The sequence below is a fragment of the Rhyacophila brunnea genome, unplaced genomic scaffold, assembly GCF_057557595.1.
Source record: "Rhyacophila brunnea isolate RB1 unplaced genomic scaffold, BYU_Rbru_1.0 scaffold_2, whole genome shotgun sequence".
NCBI lineage: Eukaryota > Metazoa > Arthropoda > Insecta > Trichoptera > Rhyacophilidae > Rhyacophila > Rhyacophila brunnea.
In genome coordinates, this window is record NW_028232859.1 from 8809055 (window position 1) to 8822137 (window position 13083).

At 34.8% G+C, this 13083-nt stretch overlaps 1 long non-coding RNA gene across 1 annotated transcript in view; it reads left to right on the plus strand.

Annotated features, from left to right (window-relative positions):
* LOC147071815 (uncharacterized) overlaps positions 1 to 13083 on the plus strand; it is a 208466-nt gene that overhangs the window by 46194 nt on the left and 149189 nt on the right. The gene's annotated exons all lie outside the window — the stretch shown is intronic.

Sequence of the window (13083 nt, forward strand, 5' to 3'; positions counted from 1 at the left end):
GTTATCATCAATATTATTTTCACTTCCTCTAATACCAATAGAGTCTGAAGTGTTCAATAAGTGATGTGATTTTTCGAAAAATTATACAATGCAAGATTATTTCACTAGATTGGCGATATTTGAGTTAGGTATTTAAGTTTACTAATGGGATATACACCCATCCTCAAAACAGTCTACAGTAATTATTAATCCTAAAGATTCAGAAAATAAACCCTCATTCTCAGATAGTCATAATAGAAGGAGAAGCTGGTATATATATTATAAATTAATATCTGCTTTCCTTTTCGTTTATAACAGTGGCGTAGCCTTCGTCATGTTTTATGTATTTTAATTAGGTTCTTTTTATAACTAGTTTCAATTGTGTTTGAACCCTCAATATATTATGCATATGCCCACACATTCAAGGATATTGTAAATCTTGTCGTACCATCATTGTGTAAATATAAAATAGACGAAGATAAAATATATCACTATGATTAATTTATTGAATATTAGCTGCGCGATGCCACAATTATTCAGTGGTGAGAGGTCGGGGTAGGCTGTTAAGATTCGACATAAATAGTGCACACTAAAGCTTTTCAGTCATACTTACAGATAGATAGGTTAGTTTTTTTTTTAAATTCATTAAGCCCTGCTTACCAAACCATAATTGATAAAAACTATTCTTCTATCTATAAAATATCTAAAATTATGTATGGTAATGGCAGGATTTTAGATATTTTATAGATAAACTATTTTTTTATCTACTGTAGCTTGAATTAGGCATGGTTTAATTGAATTTTAAAAACTAACAAACACTATTTACACATTGTAGTAATCATTCAATGAGAACTAAAATACATTTGACTGACAAAATTTAGTGTACACTATTTATGTCAGATCTTAAGGCCCGCTTCAGACGGGACACCTATATCGATGTAATATAAGAGGACTTTGTGTTCGAATAAAGGGGCATTTGTATTATGTTTATGCCCAGAGCTAATGAGTCAACGCATAATTACGCGTTATAAATTAGAACATAAAACTGACTGTGGTATTGGCGGCTTGAGAATGTAGCGGCCAACGAAAAAGTTTACCAGACACGCGTTGACTCATTAGCTCTGGGGCGTTCATAAACCTAATGCAATGGCCCATTTATTCGAATACAAAGGTCTCCTATAGTATATCGAGCGTGACACCGGTGTCCCGTTTGAAACGGGCCTAACAGCGTACCTCCACCCTTCGCAACTGCTGTTATTGGTTGTTATAGATTATGATATATACCTATGCCATACATTGGATAATTATTGTATGAGTACACTTATAACGTTATAACCAATATAATCCATAACGAGCGGCTAAATTGAGTGTGATCTCTAGATTTGAAATACCCGGTGTTCCGTGATAAGGGTGGACGTATTTCATGATACATGGGTAAACTAACCATAGTTTACCTACTACTCCTACTACTACCTACTCATTAAGGGGGGACATGCTCAGCGTAGGTCAAAATGGAGCTTTTGTTCTATTTTCAAAGCATGATCCTGGACATACCTTAATTATACCGTATTTCAAAAAAACACTACCTTAGTCTTAGGTCAATAATTATTATAAAGCAATCATTATTCGTAGGATGTTTATCACACTTGAATGGTCAAAGACATAGCTTATAATTAATATCTTTAGAATTATCTTCAAATGTGTTAATCTTGCCCATTTTTTGAATGATAAAATGCGTAATTCTTGTCAAATTTGGGATCACAGAGATTATCAATATAATATTTTATCGTAAATATTTCACTATAATAATGTCGATATAAATTACACTGATGGTTTTATAAATGCGTTTAAAAATTAATAAATGTAAAAAATCTTAACACCACTGCACATTTATGTACTGAAATATGACTATATTCTAAAACAGAGCAAGGGGTTTAAAAGAATACTCTATTTTATGTAATAAAAATACTTTATGCAGTCATCAAATGTTTAAACTAAATATAACGGATGATAAGGCTTCAAAATTATATAAATAGATCATCTACAACGTTTAAAGTATGTCCAGGATCATGCTTTGAAAATAGAAAAAAGCTCCATTTTGACCCACGCTGAGCACGTCCGCCCTTAACGTATTCAATAATTGCAATTTAAAGATATGGGTATGTGTGAATGTGTGATGGAATCAATATATTTTCCAGTTGCACGCTCAAGTAATGACATTATCGTGATCGTCTTCAGTGCTTGTTGAAATCTTTAAACGTTTTACTAATATCCCTACACTTTCACTAAATTACGATAATTATTTTACTACCAGTAAAACGATGTTTGCCCTAACTGAGCACAATACCTTAGTAGGCATACATATTTCCATCAAATCTCCATGGTTAGATAACGACATACCTACGGGTACTTAAGTACGCGGAAATGTTTTAACAGTTTTCACGTTCTGACATACGAGGTCACCACTCACACAATGGTGCTAAATCAAGTAGGTATCGCGCTCGAATACCACGACGTGGCGTGCCCTAAGGTTTTTAAATTAAAGAACTTTTCATGTGTCAGCCGACCGTAAGAATACGGCCAGTTGTCATTGTTATACGGTTATCTATCACAACTAAAACAGCTAAAAATGCATTATCATCGTTATTTTTTGGCACTACAATCCTTGGCTTTCCAGTGATGGCGCTTTTTCTTGAGACTAATCATCCTTAAATTCCACTCCAGATATCAGTTTGCGCCGTCAATGACTTCTATTGTCTTAAGAGGATACGACATGGCCCGACTTTTTGATAAATCCTCCGGCATTACATTAATTATGCACGTGGTCGAACAACGCAGTCTGTATTATCATAATGTCACGTGATATTTTCGCACTCATCGACCACACTCACGGAGGTTCTTAAGGCGATACTTCAGTGAAACGGCAAATAATTTTCAACTATAGGCGCGACGAAATTTTGCACTCGCTGGCAGTCTGAGAGCGAACGTCGAGGTGTCAATACGTCAATTTGTTTCGTGATGGCGACGGGGTTATTAATTCTTAAATCGTGTAAATGTCAATGAATATTTATTATTATTGTTACTAATAGAATAATAAACAGAAAATTAAATAGACGCATGTTGGATTTACATGACAAATTATATTTCGGTCGGCATGCGTCATCTGCACCCGCGACCCGCAATCCGCGCATCGCCTAGCACGATCTTTGTAGACCATGCCTCAACTGAGGTATAGCCTTAAGCCACGGAATGCAGATCGTCCATTGCTACGCTTACCTTTGACCGTTCCTTGGATTTCGAGTTTGGGAATGATTTGTCCTCTCATTATGTGGCCAAGGCACTGTAGTTTTCTGGTGTTGATACTACGCAGAACTTCTTGGTCCTTTCCCATTCGATTGAGAACGTCACCATATTTTGTCACCCGGTCAGTCCAAGGAATTTTTAGGATACTATACAGTCGAATTTCAAAACCCTCAATTCTCCGTTACATCTCCTGGTTTAACGTCCATACCTCCCCGTAGCTTAGAAAAAGATTGAGAAAACATAACAACGAACTATACGTAATCTCAGGCGTAGATTAAGGCCTCGATTGGCCCCATAAAGTGTGTATAGTTCCTTGTCGGAGCTCAGCCACAAAATGGCATCTTCTTTAACAATGACAAAGATACTTCTCAGTGCTCATCAAAGATATCCATCTTTCTCTCATTCTGTATGCTGATAGACTGCTAGCATTATGATCTATTCGTTAATAATACTGGGCACAGGAGATTTTTTAGAGACAAGAGAGTTGTTTTTTGAGAGGGCCATGTTCTTCAAAAGTGTATGTAGATTGTAGACTAAGACAGCATATTCTATTGGCGACTTTTTTGAGACTAGTTAGTTTTCACTGTTTTTCAATAATGTAAGAGGTGGAAGAACTTTTTTTTATTAATATCCTATTTCGCTGGACAAATGCCGTCATCTAATGGTACCCAAGGGGTACGAAACGGCCACAGGGTCGCCCTAAAAGCCACTGGATTGACGAACTGGTAAAGTTCGGCGGAAATACGTGGCAGCGAACGACACAGGACCGAGAGAGTTGGAGAAAGCTTGGGGAGGCCTTCATCCAGCAGTGGATTGACCCCCGCTGATGATGATACATAATATGCACCTACCTACACGATACTAATAACAATTATAGTATACACATATCTTGTGTGTGTACAGTACACAATAAAACATGTACAATATATTATTTCACGTCATGTAGTACCTATTACATTTTGTAAATGAAAATAGTTATTATAATAGTATCAGAGACTAGCACATTAGGTATCTTCGAGTATATCGTCCTGTTTCCTTGAGTTTTATTATTATTTATGCTAAAAAGGTATATTATACGTTTGGAGGTATGTGAACCAACTGATTTGTGTTCCCCATGCCTAGATTTTCCATAAACCTGACTATAGGGAGGAGAGTTTCTTCGACATTCTTTCAATTTTGAAGTGTACAGAGAGTACTTGTGCGGAATTTTATTGCCCTTTAATAACATCCACTGAAATTAGCTTCTTTCGGTCTTATAACATAAATTTTCTGCAGCGCATTATAAAATTAGTGTTATGAATGCCTAAAACTAGGCATAAACTGTGTAGCAAACATTTCATTTTTTACATTACATGTAACTATATTCTTAATTACTAGTGCTTGTATTCCTTTCAATTGTGCTACAGTCCAAATCGACCCTTTGGTTCCTCTTTCCATCAGTCTTCAGCAGTCTTCAGTCAAACGTGCACGCCAAGCAGCTCCAACGCGTCTTCTCTCAATCCATTGATTCAACGAGACTGTGATCTTTCTGACTTGGGTGAGGATTTTTGGAACCTGTATGTTTGGCATAAAGTGGACCTGTCTTGTCCACCTGCATATTAATATAGTAGGTACCTAGAACATGGGTGCATAAATAGTAACATTCATTACATAATAATAAGTATAACATTTTTATGTGCAATCCTGAACGACTGTGTAACCCAGGGGAAGTTAACCTTTTTATACCTACCGCCCACTTTTGTATCTCTGTCAGTAGTAAAATTTTCTAACCGCCCACCGGTTCCACAGTAATGGTGATTTATAAAGTAGGGAAGTAAAATTTATAAAGCAGAGTTATAGCAAGTTAAAGCATATACTAATAATGACTTACCAAATACTTTATGTCAGACTTTCGATAAAATTTGGCAGAATAAATCTTTATAAAAAAACGTACTGTAGTTAAATCTATCTTTTTATTTATACTTTGCATACATAGAAGCATGAAGTCTGTTGAAATTGAATTTTATGAAAACATAATGAAAATGTTTTTAAAACCCCAACCGCCCACCATGAAGGCTAGAACACCCACTAGTGGTCGGTAGGGACCAGGTTGACTACCCTTGGTGTAACCTATAACATGTCTGATTTAATAATTATTATTCATTTCTGTATTCGCCTGTTATTAGGATCATATTTTTCACTATCGTATATCTCTAACAGTGAATCTTTATAAAAACATGAAAAATAAGCTAAATTTGTACAATCACCACAAAGAGAGTTGCGCTGCGCTAAATGCGATCACAAAGCCACCGATGGTAACGATACGCCGTGGACTGTATCTCACATACTGTTTGTATAGGACGTACACACTTGTTGCGGTATATTCACTGTACAGTTCAAAAAGTTCATTGTTAGCCAGCATTACCGCTCTTTACCCGTCAACTACCTTACTGCGCATCCCTGTTTCCACGGCTGAGCGATTGCCCCGCGTCCTGTTAGCCAGCATTACCGCTCTTTACCCGTCAACTACCTTACTGCGCATCCCTGTTTCCACGGCTGAGCGATTACCCCGCGTACAATCTTCATGCCTAGACACTAAATAGCTTTAATTACTAGTGAGCATACCGGTCGCATATAGAAGTATTTTGCTCTCTTGTTACCGGCTGTTTAAATTTAAATAATACAAACTGATTCCAAATTTGAAACCGTCTGGACGTTTACAATTTCTGAATGAGTTAGCATTTGATACAACACGTGAACGCACACAATATCTTGACTAATCAAATTCTCATACATTTTTTTTATTTGGATGTGTCGGTATGTACAATTTAATAGTGTCCTGCGGAGTCGTTAGCGAGCTCCGTTTCGAAATGTAGTGCCAATGTCGCAGCCAATGCCGTCGGTGTTCACGCACACATTCGCGTCGACACACTTTCCGATATTCTGATACACATACGGCACGTTTTTTTGACTCACCAATAAAATGCACAATATGATTGTGACGTAAGCCTTGTCAGTGTGTGTGTGTATGTTAGATTGGTAGGAGCTTTTGGCCACAGTGCGAAATTTGTACTTATTCCTGTGGTTTTTGGTACATTTATGACAGGTGCTAACTGATATTTTTCATCAGAGGAGTTTAAATAGTGTTGTCAACAAGTAAATAAGTAAGTAAGTCATACAACAAAAAAATAATGCATGTAAGAAATTTGGTAAACATAAATTATTATTGTTTATTATTTTTTACAAGATTTTAATGTACAAAAAGCAAGTTGATTTTTAAAGAAAATCTGATAGGTATATACATTATTCTAGCTTTATTGTGATAAACTTTAAGGTATTTGCGGTGTCGAAAAACACTAGATTCAACGCCATACGCCAGATACGTACGTAAGTTGACATCGCTGAGTTTTAACCTCCAATTTTAAACATCGAGTACAAAACGATAATAGTAAATGTTAAAACTATGAATCAGTTATTTCAATGGTTTTGATTGAACTTTGATTATATCAATTGGTATTATTCACAGTCAATAATTTATATAGGTAAGGACACGTGTTTTTTTAATCATCATAACAAATTACAACGTATAATTACTGACGATAATATAAAACAATATGAATTATAATTGTATCAAACATATTTTTTTTTTATATTAACTATCATGGAACACTATGTAAGTATATCGAAAATACATAATATCATTTATTAGTAAAGTTAGAAAGTTATATTATCTTAAAAAAAACTCATGGAATACGATAGATGTTGAAAAAAACCTTCTTATGTGGCGATGAAGTACAAATTTAATGTAAGTATGAAGATGAAGCAAAAATAGAACACTACTGGTATGACATTTACTGTCATATTTCCAGGGCGTATGAAAACACGATCTGTCAAGATGAGTCGATAAGCAGACGATACTACTACACTTTGACACTATTATTTAGTTGAAATTCCTGTACGATGTGTGTAACACCTGTGTGTTTATAACTTTACTGAACTCGAGTAAGTAATCACAATGGACATAAAATGCCAGCCATTGGTCGAGTATGAAAATCGGAATGGCAACTAATATTATTGTGGAGTTAATTGTCCGACAACAAGAAATCTGCGATAACAGGAAGTCGCTGTAGTTGCATGTAGAAGACTTCTCAGTGACGTACCTGTCATGGCGGCAACGCTTGCTACAGGCGTGTTTAAATAATGTATCGGTTCTCCTTTTTGCAACTCATTTTCTTCTTCGCAATAAACCAAAAGTTTACTAATAATAATTCTACCACCACTCCTGATCTTTTTAGACATATTTTTATTATAAAAAGCTTCAAATTACGTAATTTTACAGATTCGTACACCACGGGAGCGATCGCTAATGATCGAAAATGAAATGATAAATTTGGGGGCGTTCCTCATTTATGAGGAGAATTTGCGATTAGCTGCATTTAAAGGGATTGTTAGTTAACAGTTTTAACACGTGGACAATATGTTTTTGTTCGATAGTAGGTACCAGCTTCCTTTACCATGTTTCGTGCATTTGTTAAATAAATTAAAATGTCATAACAGAAATAACGCATAAAGCTCCTATTTATAGCCCAAAATTTTCCTGAATTACCAATTATTACCACCAGGAAAAAGCGCGATCTCTTGAATAGATATATTTTTATATTTGGCTGCATTCCGTGATGTTATCAAAAGAAACACAAACATCGCCATTCAGACAAAAGTGTGCAATTAACAGAAGAATAATGGAATTTTGACTTAAATGTGCCAATAGATTTTTAAAAACTATATAATAATTATAATACAGCGGCGCGTAGTGACGTAGAGGCCTGACGCATTCGTCGATTGATTTTGAGGCCTCTAAAATAAAAAAATAACTTATCAAAATTTAATTTTCCAAATAAATCCATGCATTAAAACGATTTTATTTTATTATTGTTATATAAATAAATTATACTTACACATACCTTTCATATTTTTTTATATTCTTTTTATAATATTTTTATACTCAATTTATGATAAATACGATTTTGTTGATAATTGAATAACTGTATTAATAGTTTCAACCATTTACAGGCCCTTTTTTTCTGATGAGTCAGTTGCGTAATTTGCGTTAAAGAACGCCGCTGTATGTATATAATAAATTAATAATACTCTTTAAACGGGCCAAGGTTATTGAATAAGACAAAATACTGTACCTACCTGTCCAGCGAGTCCAAAAATGTCAAAAATTAGTATTAGTTGCAGTTAATGATTTTTGGCTGAATGGCGATAATGTTATATGTATATGTCCGCCATTTTTATATTTCTCAACTGCGTACCCACCCACCTCTGATTGCACCTATTGACCGGTCATAGTGTTATCATTGCATACATTTTCCTCTTGCCTTAATGAAATAATAGTAGTTGTAAAATGTAGTGCCAATGTCAGATCCAATGCCACAACTATTCACGCACACTTTGCAATTGACACACTTTCGAGATTTGTGATACTCTGATACACAATACTAATCAAATACAGACTCAGATAGAGCAAGCTTCGCTTTAGTACATGAATAATGAATAATATAACGCTAATGTATGTATACTAACTCTAAACACTATCGTTATACCTATGACAATATATGTGATTCATGACATGATCCCCATATCAGAAAAATGACGAATTGCTTTAAATAAATTTAAATATATATATATATATATCAATAAGTATAATAATTTAATTTTTTTAAATGGATCGATGGTACTTACATGTATTATTTATTTAAAGCAGGCATGATGCTCAACGTGCGGTCGCGAGATGGATTTTCATAGGCTAATAGGAGTGGTAATAATATACCTACCATGGCCCCCACAAGGGAGGGGCTGATAGGGCTCTAGTTTAGGAGCCCGGGCTCAGGAAGGGCCCGGCGTGACGAGTCGACCGATAAGTGAGATAAACACAGACCACAAATTTGATCTAATAGTAAAAAAATGTCACTTGCGGCGCTATTTTAGTTCAATAATTATTAATAATAATAATATTTGATTGTACGATGCAATTTTTAACTGTGTGCCGATACTCGACCATTCCATAATTCAAATGGATGTACATATTATTAAGAATACAAAAAATCGCTAAAAATACACCTTAATTTTACCGCGTACATCATGGAAAACGCTACTGTAGCGCGTCGCACTGCCTTTACCCTTAGCGATAGGTAGGGGGGCCCGCCAAACAACCTAGCCTGGTGGCCCGCTTCAGGATGTGGGGGCCATGATACCTACATAGTATATTTTCATTAAGATGTTTAAAGGGAGTCATTACTAATTCATATTTTTATTTTCTTAACCATCTTACGTGAAATTCGTTTTCAAATTAACCATAAGAAAGACCGCATGACGTCGTTGCGTCAATTTGTATTAGAATCACTCACGGCCTGCCGAAGAAGTTAGAGAAAGCGAAGATATTCCGCGCTTTAAAATTATATATAGCTTATTTTTACCGTCACACAGTAGGCTATTTTCACAGTGGGAGGATAGTATAAAGATGAGTGTTGAGTGCCCAAAAGAAGACTTAAATTTACCATTTACACGACGAATGGGAAAATGAGTATTTCATTGTGTTGGTTAAAAAGAGTGTTGTTGTTTAATTTAAAACGTCTCGTTATTATCAGCAAAATATAATGTTTATTATTAAGTTGAAGAATATCAATCGGATAGTGTAACAGCTAACTGCTAATTTTGAGACTGGATCATAGCTTACTTGGAGTTGGACATGCTTCATATAGATATACTAAGTAAACTGTCGTTCTTATAACGGTTTATTTGTATATGATTCTTGACATGATCCCCATATTGGAATATACAATGTACACACCTACAAACTTATCTATAGAATGGATGTGGGAGCCACTGTCGAAAACTACCCAATCAAAACTCGCAACTGGACAGAATCTGACATTCAAATGGCGTCCATATGGTAGTTCGTAGTTCCATTTTTGGCCGTTCTTTAGATAAGTTTGTAGGACTACGACGAATTGCTTTAAATAAAATTTAAAAGAAGAATGTTTTTCTAATACGATTTGATAATAAAGATATTTTGTTATAAGTAAATCATTAAATAGCGGCACCATTGGTACGGCAAAAGCGATTTGTAGTTGTTGTGGTATTCTTTGCTATCATTGAAACAGATATTGTAGCAAACAATGCTAAAATACACTTGCGAATCGTAGTAGGTACTTTGTAATCTCTGAGCGCAATGCAGGTGGTATATCTACGAAAATAAGGCTGTGTGCGCTGTGGCCCAGGACAGAATTTTTTGCTTGTAGTTTATTTATTAACATTAAAATAAATAACTAATATTTTCTCTTTCTACGGAATTGTAAATACATGTTTCTGTCTAACAGTTAGGGGTGATATGCATAGGGCAGTATGTATAGTCATACTTATGTACGTATTTTACATACGTGGGATTATACGCTGTGTATTACTTGTAATAGAAACGCGCCCAAGTAGCGTTCCAAATTAATTTCCACTTTAAGTAACACATAATCTCACGCATTGTCTATGCATAGGGGCCCTAATACATTAAAAAAAACTATTTTTTATTATTATTAGTTATGATCAATACACTATATTGTAAAATACGGACCCAAAGTGCTGTGATTTTTACTATTTCAAATGATAATTAATTATAATGAGATGAACCGCTAAATGATCTAAATGTTTAGTATGAATACAATAATAATTAAGTAAATAGGTATATAAAATTAAATAACATTGATTGAATACTAGCTAATTGCAATACTTACATACTTATTTAAGTGTACGTATTGGGCATTCATAATGTCAATTATTACTTAATTAAGATAAAAGAATGTCGTCGTGTGGGGATTTCCTCCCAGGGCAGTAAAGTGTTACAATGGAATGGGGTAATGGGTCACTACATACAATAATTGCGAAACGCGTCTAATAATGAAGTGTCATTATTGCAAGTCAAACTAGTTGTTGATATTGTTTGTAGCGAAATGAAAGAAATTGTGGCATATTGCCAATAGCCATCAGACATGTCACAGTGGCGAAAATTTAATTGCAATTAGAGATTATTAAATGATTTAATTTTAATAAAATTGATTATTACGCTGTTTAAATTGTGTTGCGCAATTTTGTAAACATTTATTTATTGCATGCAAGGGATTGAGTAATAGTTTGTACAGCATGAATTTATTATAAAACGTGTGTTTGTTGTAAATAGATGTACTAAATTCGTCTACTTAGGTTCGACTGCACTTAGAAATTGCACATATTAAGTAAGTGCAAACAGCGAAAATTAATGAAGTGTAACATTTTGTTTCGAAATTAAATCGTGTAAAAAGAAAATAAAGTGTCATACTTTTTGAAGTTTCATCGACTAACCTGAGGGTGATTGATCAGTACCATAATAATTCATTATCATTCGTAGCTTGACTAACTATGGTGGGTTGTGGCTTCCTCCAAAACTCCCTCCACCTGTTCTTTTACAAAGTGACTGGTATGGTTACATATAAATTGTACGTATTAGGTATATTTAACCGTATCACAGTTTGCAGCGAACTATTTTACCGGACCCACGATGGCCACGTGGCTTAAGCGTCGAACTATAGCGTCGTGGGTCCCAGGTTGGAATCCCGGGCCTGGCAAGTGTACGTATTGTTTTTCAATTTATGTATGAGTCGAGTATGGACTTAATACTAATAGGTTGAGCAAGTGGCTGACATCCATTTCTCGTAAAAACAAAATCTGTTATTACAAAACACCATTCTGTGGAGGCCCATAATATGATCTTATTAAGATCGGACATGGTCTAAAAAAATTACCGGAAAGAGATGACGTCTAGAATAATTATTGAGACCAATAAATGATGCGTTGTGCGTGGAGCATTGCAGGCAGTAATATTTCAATTTTATTATATTCAATAAGAACATTAATTCGATATTGCTTGGTATCAAACATCTGATAATGACGTTGTCATTAGGGAATGGGACGACTGGCCTCCGGACAATTGGACGCCGCACTGTCGTAGACACGTATACAGAACGTAGACGAGGTATTTTAATCAGTTTCTATCTACTACTTAGTAGTTTGAATTCATTTTACTCTTAACATAATGTATTCTTTATCGCGGATTGAGAATTACCATGCCTAAAGCTTTATATAAAATAAAAAACTCTTTTTTCGTTGGAACTTAAACCTATGCACGATTAAATCATAATATAACCATTTAAATAATATTGAATATTTTTTTTAAGTACTTGTAAGTACCTAACGTCTATTTATTTTCGAATTCCGTGGCGTCCAGTTGTCCGGTGCCAAATCGTCCTAGACCCTGTCATTATTATCAGATATTTGATAGGTATGACTTGATACTTATGCGCATCTACCAGAATTGTATATAATTAATATATACGATAGATATGACTGTATTTGTAAATTACTTTTAAATCTATTTTCTTGTCTTTCCTTTTTTTCCAGAATTCAGTGGTTATTATTACGCATTTTTTCAGATGTAAATTTAATCTCAATATTACTTGGCCATCTATTTCCTACTCACGGTAAACTGTGATACGGCTAACAGCATACGTACGATTTTCCGGACACTACTATAATCTATCCTGCTAATTTTTGGTTGCATCAACTGCATGCTACTCGACATCGGCATGCTCATTGTCGTTCATATGGTGAACTTTTTTTATTTACACTCCGTCATAATGGTTTTGAAACAATGTTTAATTTTAAGGTTTTTAAATTGATATGGGTTAACGGCATTATATCGTTTTAAAGGCGGGGTCATATCCCGACACAGTTGTT